Source organism: Lepisosteus oculatus, chromosome 14 (assembly GCF_040954835.1).
Source record: "Lepisosteus oculatus isolate fLepOcu1 chromosome 14, fLepOcu1.hap2, whole genome shotgun sequence".
Lineage (NCBI taxonomy): Eukaryota > Metazoa > Chordata > Actinopteri > Semionotiformes > Lepisosteidae > Lepisosteus > Lepisosteus oculatus.
This window is the reverse complement of record NC_090709.1, coordinates 13,456,282-13,468,871: the sequence shown is the minus strand read 5'-3', so window position 1 is coordinate 13,468,871 and position 12,590 is coordinate 13,456,282. Positions and strand designations below refer to the sequence as shown.

General features: G+C 38.9%; 1 protein-coding gene and 3 non-coding genes across 3 annotated transcripts; 1 reads left to right on the top strand and 3 right to left on the bottom strand.

Annotated features, from left to right (window-relative positions):
• LOC138242764 (zinc finger protein 271-like) overlaps positions 1-12,590 on the bottom strand; it is a 1,399,044-nt gene that overhangs the window by 550,164 nt on the left and 836,290 nt on the right.
• trnai-uau (transfer RNA isoleucine (anticodon UAU)) lies at positions 2,638-2,731 on the bottom strand. The gene is made up of 2 exons: positions 2,694-2,731; positions 2,638-2,673 (listed from the first exon to the last, which is right to left on the bottom strand). It is a non-coding gene; the product is annotated as a tRNA-Ile (tRNA).
• trnat-cgu (transfer RNA threonine (anticodon CGU)) lies at positions 9,644-9,715 on the bottom strand. Its single transcript has one exon. It is a non-coding gene; the product is annotated as a tRNA-Thr (tRNA).
• trnak-uuu (transfer RNA lysine (anticodon UUU)) lies at positions 11,583-11,655 on the top strand. The gene has a single exon. It is a non-coding gene; the product is annotated as a tRNA-Lys (tRNA).

Below are 12,590 nucleotides of genomic sequence, written 5' to 3'. Positions count from 1 at the left end.
TAAAATACTCATCTGTTTTGTCAGTGCAGAGGAATTACTGCCAGCTGGCAAGGAAACAAAAAAGATTTTTTGTCTTTAGCCAAAAACCTGTGAATGTAGAAGAAAGGTGATGTGCGTTAGTTTCTATGGCACAGTCAGTCTGCATATCCTTCAGTTAAACATAACGTTGGTAAATCAAAAGTCCCCAGAGACGCATTTCAAATTAATCGGACCTCAACACCGTCTCCCCTAAATGTGATGGGGTTTCTTTGGATGTCCTTAAGCATCCTGATAGTTGCAGAGATTTCAAACTTTTGGCTAAAGTCAAACTACAAGAAGTTAATAGTTGAGCGCCTAAGTCAATATCACTGGGAATGTGACTATGTAAACTTAAATAGTATTCAAAATATTGCAATTTTGTTGTAGTTTAAAAAGATATTTTAGCTGGGGATCCTCAAAAATGATGAGGGTAGAAAAGAGAACTATTCGACACCATCAGGAGTGCTTAACGTGTGATAAAAGTGTTTTTTAATCACAAAGTGAAAATAGTGAATTTGTCTTTCACTTAGATGTTCATCAAAAGCTCATTAAACAATGAAGGAGAGGCTCGTGTTCCAAATTCAATTCGTGTCTCATTATCTTGCTTTGATTTTTAAAATGTACACTGTTGACTATACACTCTTCCTAACACGATTAAAGAGCCAAGTTTAGTTCAGAGGTAAAGCATCTCATGCATCGTATGAAGCTCTGTTTTCTATCACCAGCGTCTCCACTCTGATTTCTTTTTAAGCGCGATATCTTTTCTGTGATTTCTTTCGTTTGAATGCCCTCATGTGTGAATTTCAGCACAACACATAAACTCGTTTGTCTGTTTTAAAGAGATGCAATTTTTAAAACAGACAAAATGAAAGACTTATTAACTAAATACACATAGAAAACGTGCACCTAATTGAGAAAATTTGGACTGGGGAGATGTATTATTGTAGCGGCGCAAGCTCACAGTGGTGCACTTGAGGAATGCGGTACAAGGGCCAGTGGTACATTGGATAACGCATCTGATTACGGATCAGGAGACTGTAGGATCGTAATGCTCTTAAACCCAGTACCATAACCGTAGTGTGTTCAGTCCTACACAACCTTTCTATTGACTGAATAAGCCTCCTGTTCCATCTCCATCTTCCTCCCACACATTACGGCTATTTCAGCACCGTTATTGTTGGACCACAGTCACAGATACGTAAGGGACACTATTCTGAAGAACCATCTTAAATAAATAACGTTGCAAAAGGTAACAATAATGCTTTCTTAACGTAACCTTACATTTGGCCGTACAATACAATTTTCTGTACCCTCAAATAAAACAAAATCTTACTGCTTTCTCCTGAGAAACACAAGTGTAGTGTTAAATCACAATAAATAATACAACAAATATACTAAACTAACACCCAGATATGACAACACACAGCTATGACAGAACACATTGAAGACTTAAAAGCCCTTTAAATTTTTATTTCCTTAATTTCCATTCTCTTCCCTCCCCAGGATAACTGAAAACTAACTATAATAAAGACTGTATATGCATTACTTGTAATACAGCTACTAATAAAAATATACATGGAACTTAATTATTAATAAATAACACTTTTATTAGTAAATACGTGTAATGATAACATTCATTGTGAATATTTGTGGTGTCTGGAAAGCAATTTTAGTTAAATATAATAATAATTTTCAAGCAAGTGGTGCATAAGCTTGTTACTTAATGAGTACATTATTTCCATTACATTCAAGACAGTTCTAATGTGATCGATTGTTCTGCTTAGTCCGCTACTAAGTAGCTTAAAACCTATGAAGAGGTGGTTTAAGCTAGACTCCTAATGCAGTAACATCTAACGGGCAGCAGCTGTTATTTTAGGTTTGTTGCAATTGAGAACAGGTTTAGTACAGAGCTGCTGACAAATTTCAGTGGAGTTTATTGTATATGGGTTTATTGCAATTGACCCATTGTAGCTACCAATCAGCAGCAAGGAAAAACAAACTTCACTTGTGCCTTTTAAAAAAAGGGAAACAGAGTAGTAGTTTATGTGGTAATTTCAGGTGCAATGTAAGAACTAAAGTTATCTACTCCCATAGTAATGCGTGGGGTCCTATAAATAGAAAAAAAAAATTGTAACCCGAAAACACAACAAACACAAAACAAGAAGTCTTCCAGGAACCTAGGTAAATCCCTGTAGTAGTCTAACAACTACAAAAAAAACAAAACAAAAAACAAATGCAACAACTTCAAAAGAAAAAGAACATTAAAAACAAATCTGTGGAACAACAAAAACACAGAGTCTAATGCGAGAGCTTTTTCAAGTCTTCAGTGCTCCTCTCGTCTCAGTAGACCTCTCTCATATATTTGTGTACAGGTCAGCTGGAGGTACACAGCTGATGGTAATTTAAGTAGGGAGCTGCGTCAGAATGCATGGGCTTCAAAGGAAAAAGTCAAGGTTTATTCCATGCTGAAAAGAGAAGGAAACACAATGTTTCAGCTGTGGAGCCTTATTTGATTGTGACTCGAAGTAAACCTTTACTTCTTCGTTTGATGTTAATTTATCTGCATCAGATACCTAATAATATCTAAACTTGACAGTTGCTTTCAGTAGCTAAAGACGCTGCTCCAGGTGAGGCTCGAACTCACAACCTCGGCATAACTTCGCTGTGCACTGCTGTATAAGTACCGCGCGCTGACCGATTGCGCCACTGGAGCTGTGCGAAGTGTGCTCCTCATACAGACTGACGCTGCAGAAGCACAGGGTGAAAACGGTTTCGGTTGTGGATCCATCTATACATGGGGAACACTGAAATAGCAAGGAGAATACAAGAAAAGAAACTGAAAGAATTGTGCTAACAGCAAAGGGGGACGGAGGGAGGTGGTCGGACAAGTAAATCAGCCTGGTAGATTGTTTGTAGCGACATTTTTGAGTCAATCGGCACACGGATTTCTCTTCATGTGCCTTAAACTGTGCAGTTTGTATTTTCGTTGTAGATAGGTTTCTTCAGACGTCCAGTAAAGTGACAATAATGGAGAACTAGCTGACGCACCCCGTCGTGAAGACCCTCTGTAAGGTGATTACACGTTTCATTTTCAAGTCGCCTCCTTTACACGCAATTGCTTCCCCGACACTGAGAGAACATGAGAAATGGCTTCAATTTTCAGTGTGAAGCGCAGTTCAGGCTCGATGGCTTCACATCTCCAATCAATCAAATAAAATTGCAGTGAAGCGATCTAAATAAGACTCTGAAGTACTGGGAAAGATGATTATTTTGAGCGTGCCTCCCAGGGTCTGCTACGAGGCTGAAGTTGGCTTCTTATTCGCCAGCTTCTTATGCGTGTTTTTCGTCCCACCTTAAATGCTGCTGCTGTGATGTTATGTCGCCTTTCGCCTGTAGATGGGTCTCTTCGATCAGTACTAATCCGGCTGGAAAACTGTAGACATCTTCACTGAAAGGGAATATCCAAATAGCGACTGTCCAAACTATATTTTTGTATGAAATATATTTCAGAAAATCGCAAACCAATTTTAAAAACTCACCACAACACGGACTTACACTGGGAAAAGGTGATTGCACTTTCTGCTTATTTCTACGGCCTCCCCCCCGATTATGAAAATGTCTCACAGTTCTGTCACCGACGTGTGAAAGACAATGTAACAGACTATCAAAATCCTGAAGTACAAGACATTTTAAGGCACCAGTTTTTTAAATATGACCCCCTGATCCTGGCATGTCAGAATACATTTCGAAAAAGTATGGCACGAATTGCACGAATTGCAATGGCACAAATTGTTGAGAATATCACTGACCTTGCCGATATTTGCAGGGGATCGAATGTTTTGCACATGTTGAACTACAACAAGTAAAAATTGAGCTCCTTAGTCAATATCCGAGAATGTCCAATAATGGCGAACATCAGTAGCTTCAAGGAACCTTAGACTCGCTTATGGCGTTTTATCTTCGAATGGAGGGTGGGAGAATTCAGTTATACTCTCGTTGCTCATTAGCTAAACTATTTTAAAAATATGACACAAATTTGTTCGAGAAACTTGTAATCGCCTTAAAGAGAGTCTTCTTGAAGATGTGCACCAGCTAGCTCTCCACTGTCAATTGACAGGACTTTAAAACTGTTCTCATACTGTACAACCAACATACAAATTACACATCTTAAGGAACATGGAGAGAAATCCGTGTACTAAATAACATAAAACTGTCGCTGCAAATTATCACCAAGCTGTTTTATGTGTCTGACCACCTCTTTCCTACTTTGCAGCGAGCACAAATCTTTCTGTTTCTTCATCGCTATTTTACTGTCTCTTTCCCCCATGTGGAGATGGATCCACAGCCGAAACTTTAGGTCAGTTCCTGTTACTCTGTCCGATTGAAAGAGCTGTATTAAAGGCACTCCCATCTCTGCAGGAAAGTTATTGCTGCTCTCAACACAATATACTGCAGCCAAATGTGATAGTGATACTGTCACTGCCTGTGGGCCACGTGTTCCTGCTGTCAGCCTATTATGTCATGTTCATCCACACCCAGAAACATTACTGCTGGAGCACAAGAGTTATATAGGCGCAGTCCATAGAGCAAGAATCTCTTAATCTCAGAACTGTGGGTTCAGCCCCCACATTGGGTCCCTCTGTGTCAATTTGATCCCCCCAATCCTCCTAGCATGACCTGATGGCGTAACAGTGATACCCAGTACCCAGCGTAATTCAGCTTTCTTTCCACTTGATTCAGATTTTGATCTGAAATCATCGGCCGAACAAGAGTTTGTCTAAATCGAGGGAGATCTGCTCACAAGCAAGTATTAAACACTTCAGCATTTTCTGTTCGAAAACCACACTTTGTCAAAACACTGCCGCTTCTTCCCAGTGGGCATTGGTTCATCGAATATACGTATATTTACGGCGAAATTACGTCTATACGTATATATACGTCGCCTAGACGTATAATCAACGTCGAATTGCAACCGTAAAATCGACGACATGAATAAACGCATATATAACGTCGAAAACACATCTAACACAGTGCCTGAGGCTTTTTACTGTAAATTACGAAGTAAATTATTTTGGCAGTAATTAGTTTACACGTGTATAATACATATAGTAAATATAATAAATTAATTACTGCCAAAATAATTTACTTCGTGCACTGTGCAGAGTGCCGTATACTCCTAGTTGCGGCACACACGATACATTCAGTAAAAAGCCTCAGGCACTGTGTTAGATGTGTTTTCGACGTTATATATGCGTTTATTCATGTCGTCGATTTTACGGTTGCAATTCGACGTTGATTATACGTCGAGGCGATGTATATATACGTATAGACGTAATTTCGCCGTACATATACGTATATTCGACGAATCAATGCCCACAGCTTGGCATACAAGGGTTTTGCTGAGGGGGTCTTGCCACCTGCCTGAAAAAAAAACAGTAAAATGTTTGAGTGCCTATAGAGTTTCTATTTTTATTTTCTTGACAAAAGTTGATACCATTTCCTGGACACCCCGTCCCCCATCAGTGCGCGGTGCCCGGGGAAAAATCTGTAGGGGGGCGTCTGAAATTCTGAGGGGGGAGTGATATTTCGGTTGAAACGGAGCTGTACGGTGCAGCTACCCAAATGAAATCTCGCAGCTATGCCATTGATTAGTGCTTCATGATAGAAGATAACGACTAGCAATCTGGTATTTGCGATGAAGTTCAGTTTCACATTTTTCGTCACTCTCACGTTTTGTATTGCCTGGAGCGAAAAGTACCATAAGCGTTCATTTTTGCAGCTACATGGACGTTCTGAATCGTTAAGAAAAAAATGTTGTAAAACCAACAGAAAGCACAGACTGCTATAACTAGTCCTAGTTATATAACGATTTTAAGTATAATGATAAACTACTGCAAGGAATCGGTCCACCTGAGCAAACAGGATCGTAATGTTGACACTCAATAACGACACTGATATGTGCAGTTCCTGTACGGATAGCCCTCCTGCCCATCAAACAGACTGAGTGACTGTTCGTGTCATTTAGTGTTGTCTGACCATTGACAAAGTACTATTTTTTTAGGGCGCAAATTAAGTTAGGTAAATCTTTTTGCCCAAAACTGAAGGGGCGACATTCCCCCCTCCCCCCGTGATGTGTCCCCATCCTATTCCATAATGTCATTATATACAATACCATACAACAGTGACCGATCCTTACTAACTGCATGCGTTAAAATTGCACATCAGCTCATAGCAGGGGGCACATAGCCGCGATGTATTATCAATGTTAAATTTCAACCATAATATCGACAACATTAATAAACGCATACGTTGAGAAAATATCGAACCCAGCATATTTTCCGGTTATATACCACAATGCATTGCTAGTATTCGTTGGTCACCATTTTGGACACGTTTTTCAAACGTAGAAGTATATCTGCAAATATCTCAGCAATCCTCTTTTGACGAGTAAGTATGAACAATAATAATACTATCTGAATACATACAGATCTTTCTTAATATTATGTGCTTTCTTAATGGCACATAAAATAGTGTGAATGGGGAAGATGACACAAAATCGTTTTGCCGTTTCTCTTATTCTTATTCTATGTTGTACTTTCAAACTTTGGGTAATTAGGACAGACTTTATTGCTCAACTGCTATGATGCAAGCCAAATTCTATACATTTATTTCAGCTTTGAGCTTAGTAAACCGTTCATTTTTTAGATTATACTAAAGAAGATATTAATCATCATTTATTTGGGAAGTAATATTATATAATTTTCTCCTAGCTGCGGTGCTGAAGTCCCACCCTACATCAACAGAAAAAGAAATAAAGGAGCACGCAATGTGTTACTTGAAGAATGCATATGCAAGGCAGGGGGCCAGGAGATCTGGACTCTGAAAATAATAGGTTTTTGGTTCTAACTGTTAGGACAATTAGACAGGGTTTGCAAATAGTGGACAAAAATCGTCTTAACTTCCATTGTAATATTTTTTTCTTGGAAATATAGAAGTTGTACATTTTAAAATGTATATTTGAATCAAACTGTGGTTTTGAGTTAGTGTGTTAATGTAATTAGTTTTGTGTTTGTCATTACTATACTGTATATTGCCATGTTACCAGAATTTGTAGCTGAAGTTTAAGACTAGTTGTGTTTTTTATGATTATTGCCCATATGTTGATTGTTGATTGATTGTATACAATGTATAATTTGAAATACGTATGTTTCAGGTGTGAATGTGTATTTTCAGAATAAATTTCTAAACCTAATCATTGGCTTGGTTTACTTGTTTCTACACCTATAAAATCTATCTTTGATGTATAATAGACCTCTAATGTTATCCGTATAATAGACCTCTAACCATATACGTATAATAGACGTCTAAAGTTATCCGTATAATAGACCTCTAACCATATACGTATAATAGACCTCTAACCATATACGTATCATAGACGTCTAAAGTTATCCGTATAATAGACCTCTAACCATATACGTATAATAGACGTCTAAAGTTATACGTATAATAGACCTCTAACCATATACGTATAATAGTCCTCTAAAGTTATCCGTATAATAGACCTCTAAAGTTATCCGGAACTCCAACCATATATGTATAATAGTCCTCTAAATTTATCTGTATAATAGAACTCCAACCATTTATGTATAATGAACGTCTAAACATAGACGTATAATTGACGTATAACTTTAGACGTATATTAGAATTTCATTCTAGACGAATTGTAGACCACATTTAGACGTCTAAGGTATACGTTTGATAGACGTATATTATACGTCTTTTGCCCACTGGGTTAAGCTAATAAGTAACGGTTTTTGAGCACGCATTGTATTGTTAATGCTTATATTAAAAAAGCATAAATTCACATAGTGGAATTTGGACTGAACAAAGTAGTCCAGCCCTTTTACAACATTACATACCCACTGATTAAAGCTTAAAACTACAGCAGCAGGAGTAACAATAATGGCAACAACATGTTTGGAGTTCGGCATTTCATTTATTCTGCGGAAACATCGTATCGGAATGAACTGCCCGAGATAAAAGAGTAATTGCGGCTTCAGATCGTTTTTACAGAGCATTGCGTTGTTCTGTTCATGCTGACTACACGCTTTAGATTTGTCATTTACTGCAGGCGTTGCTTTTCCAGGTTTTTCTGAAATTCCTCGCATTTGAGCCAGCACTAAAACATTTCATTCCCGTCGCTGAATACATCGTGGAAACGGTATTTGCAACGGAATGCTGTCACACATGAAACCTTTTTGTTATTCGGTTCTGAAGTTTGAAAATGAAAATAAAACGGGGGTCACTTCATAGGCTTGAAAGAAGTCCAAGCAGCATAAAAACCCGCGAATTCTCACAAAGGCTGCACCTTTCTTCTGCTGCTGTTATAAATAAGCCTTAAACATTTGAATGCATGCCTTACTGCTGCTAATCCCATTCACGTGTTTACAAAGCTTTTTTCTGTCCGTTATTTTTTTGCTAAGCAGTTTCTCCGTTTTCCTCGTACTGTGATTGTCAGCGAGCACAACAAGACTGAAACAGTGTAAAGGCAGGTAAAAAAAACAGGGTAAAACGCCTGATTGTCGGGAGTGGGATTTGAACCCGTGCCTCTATTTGGAGATCGAAACACAAAGCTTAAAAGACACGAAGCTGTGAATTTACTGTTTTAAACCGCTTGAGTAGCCTGAAAAAATGGGTACTGATTGCACCAGTCGCATCCGATTTTCCGTAACTTTAGAACGATTGATACGACTGGACGAACACAATTTATGGCGTTTAGCATGACATGGAAAACGGTACCGGAGCATTCGGGTCCAGACTACCAGACTCAGAGACAGTTTTTACCCCCGCACTATCAAACTATTAAACTCCCAGCCTCTCTCACTCTCTCCTCACCTCTCACCTATGATCTGAACCTCACAGTGCCTTCTTTCTTACCAAAAACCCAAACACACATTGAAAATCTATCTCTACCATACATGTCAAAAGCTCACTCCCCTCATTTCTATCCCTTTATTTCATTCTTTTGAATGTGCATGTTTTTGCACATAACCTGTTACCTTTTTGTTGTTTTGCACACTGCCTGTTGTTGTTTTTTGCACATCGGCTGTTGTCTTTCTTTTGTTATACAATTGTATTGATGTTGTGTTTTTTTCTTTGTACTACTTATGTCCGAGAGCTAGCTAAATAGCATTTCGTTATACCATATACCTGTGTATGAGTATAATGACAATAAACTTGGACTTGAACTTGAACTTGACATAGTCTTGCAGGCAGTATATTATTTTATCGTTTACTCGTATAAAAAAACACGGTCTTCTCGTTCCTAAGTCAGATTTTTAGTGCTTTCAAACGTTACTTCCAACCTGGACTGACAGCTCACCAGATCTGTTTGTGATCAGACCATGGAGTCGGGGGCTGTACCAAGCGCACGTTCCTTCCCAATGCTGAGGCGATCATTCGGAAGATGGGGTGAAGAGAGATAAGCTTTGTCGACTAAAAAACAAGGCAGGATATGGAAGAATACTAATCACTGGCGAAAGTTATGTTCTCTTACTATTGAGATCCGTACATTGCGAGTTTTTTTAAGACTTTGAAACTAAAGGAAAGCGGTGACAAATGAAACAGGCACGGGTGGGGTTTGAACCCACGTTCTTCGGTTTACGAGACCGACGCCTTACCACTTGGCCACCGCGCCTTCAAGTAAGCATGGGAATAAGGTTGTTCAAATTATTTTTTTCTGAATCTGGTTTACATCGCCAAATGTAAACCGGAGGCAGCAACAACAATAAAAGGGATACTTGTCCTTAAACTTGGACGTGATGTTCTGCAGACATGTGCACAATGTCCTGTTTTCTTGCAGTGTAGACATTTTGCTGTTCACGCTCCGCATTCATCTGCTTTGTGCGTTGTTAGTCCGCACCTGTAACATGTAATGTCAGCCGTCCCCTGTTCTTCTATTTCTCTAGCATGACTGTGTCCTGCTGCTCGGCTTTTGTTTGTAAAGTTTGAGCGAGCGCCCCGTTCAGTGTCACTTTGTCACTGTGGTCAGAAAGCATTCTTGATTCTGCTTGAGCTGCTTCATGAATTCTAGCGACTGTAAGAGCTCTTTTTAAAGTCAGCCCTTCCTCCTGCAGCAATTTATAGTCTCTTATGTGCACATTTTTCCACAAGTTGATCTCTTAACATGTCAGTTTCCAATACTCCAAAGTCCAAAGATTTAGCCAGTTCTCTTAGTGCAGTCACAAAAGCATCAACAGATTCGTCCTGAGACTAAGTTCTCTGCCTAAATTTATGCCGTTCCAAAACCGCATCTTTTAAGTGCTCTTGATTAAACTATGCATAGAAAAACAGCACTACTGATTATTTTCATGGACCGATGCACACTTGTTCTGTACAACTCGAGTGATAAAGCCCTGTCTGCAAATATTGTAGAAGAAAATAAAAGGTGAAACAACGCCCCAACCACAGGAATGGTAACAGGAAGGATCGTGTTCTTATTTGATAAGTCCTTTTGAGATGTCTTGTCAATGCACACAGGCGTTAGAGCTGAATAATTTACTTTTAGTGGTGTTTTTAAACAAAGATGGAACATGTTATTTCTATACCAGGAAGAAAGGAGCAGACTTTAACTTTAAGAGGCAAAAACGACACCTTATCAAAGCTAATATTAATTAAAATGACATCACAACAAAAGAGTGGAGCCTTGAGTGAATACAATTAGTTTTCATTGGACGTCTGTGTCTCCATAACTTTGTAGGTGAGAGAGAGGATTGTGATAATTTGCAGGTGCTTCTCGGAAGTGCGTTGGTGGTACAGGCGCCTTCCAAATAATTGAGTCGGGTTTGAATCCCAGCCAGTACAAACCCAAATCTTTTCAAGATAATTTGTGGTCCGCTAACACATCTTTTGAAACACTACAACAGGTAACACCCCGTGTGAAACATCATGAACATCTGTTAAAGCCTGAGTTTTACATACTCTAACGTAAATAAACGTTAGTGTCTTCCGGTGTGTGAGCCAATTTCTCCCAAAAATATTCGTTAGTCTGTCGGGAGGCTGTGCAGGGTGTTAAGAAATAGAATTTCTAAAAGACAGGCTCCCTAAGCTTAACATCAAGGCAGAAAAAATGCTGTTTTCTCTACAGAAATGCTCTTTACATTTCAGCACTGTTGCAACTCCCTTTATAAAGGGTGTGCACACGTATACAACCACGGCATTGAAAGATTTTTTTAAAAAATTATTGTTCCAAAAAAATGTTCCATTTGTTTTCGTTTTAAATTTTGTTGATTAAAAGATTTTATTAAATGTGAAAAAAATCTGAATGTGAAAAAAGGTCAAAATGCTATTGAAAAAAAAATCAGTAATGTGAGGAAAGATGGATTGTGGGAGCCCCTTGACTACCCATGTCATGCTGTATTTCTCACTCATTCTACTGGGAGTGGTGCCGTCGCTTCATGATAAAGTCTGTCAGTGGTCATTCCAGACGGGTCAGGTATGACTGCTCTTCGACACAAGAGACACGTGACTTGCGAGGCTCGCGACAGTGTCAACTCTCTTTCAGAGCCCGGATAGCTCAGTCGGTAGAGCATCAGACTTTTAATCTGAGGGCCCAGGGGTCAAGTCCCTGTTCGGGCGACTGTGCCGTTTTTAATTCTATTGTGAATGTCATTCTAAATAGTCTTTTATCTTTCACTCTTCTAGCTTTACTGTGGTTATTTTAAATGTCCATTACTTGTATTTACAGTAGTGTATTTAGTGTTTCATTTCACAAACCGAAAATGTTCAAGTAGATCTTGTCACTCTACTCCACGTAATCATCTCAATTAAATCACAGTAGAGTACAGCTCACACAGTGAGGAGCTCAAACAGTAAGTACTCTTGAATACGACATCACGTCCGAGTTTACAGTGACAGCAGAGGATGGAAGCGAAGTACTTTTTTATTACTCGCTCGCTGAACGATCTCTCAAGAAACCTCGGTTGAGATTTAATCGGTGTCTAATAATCACGTTCAAAAAGGTGACGATAAGTTTTTTTTTTAACTAGGTAGCCTTAATGGCAACACGGTGTGAGTAGATCTTAAAGCAGCTGCAGACAGAGTACCCGTAATGGCAACACATTTCTGCTTTGAGTTCGGCCTTTCTTATTTCTTCTGCAGAACCAGTGGTATCGGAATATACTGATCCGCATAAGAAGCGCTTTCGGGTTCTGATCATTTTTATTGAGCGCTGCTCTAAACTTTACATTTGCTCGGGCTAGTTTTCCCCATGAAAAAAAAGCGTATCCCTAATTACATGATTTCACTTTTTTTTCTTATCAACGAGTAGAAAGAAATAAAATATATACTTCATTATAAGTACCACAGGCAAGATGGCTGGTGGTCTTAGGTGTTGCGTTCAGGTCGCAGTTAACCCTGGAGACGTTTGTTAAAATCTCACTTCTAATAAAGGTCTTTCTCGTTAGAGTAGAAATGATAGAAGACTTAAGCGGGAAAAAAAATCACAACATCTCGCATTTCACGTGTTTAATGTTAACTGTCTCAGTGGTTGCCTCGGTGATTGATGGCTCTTC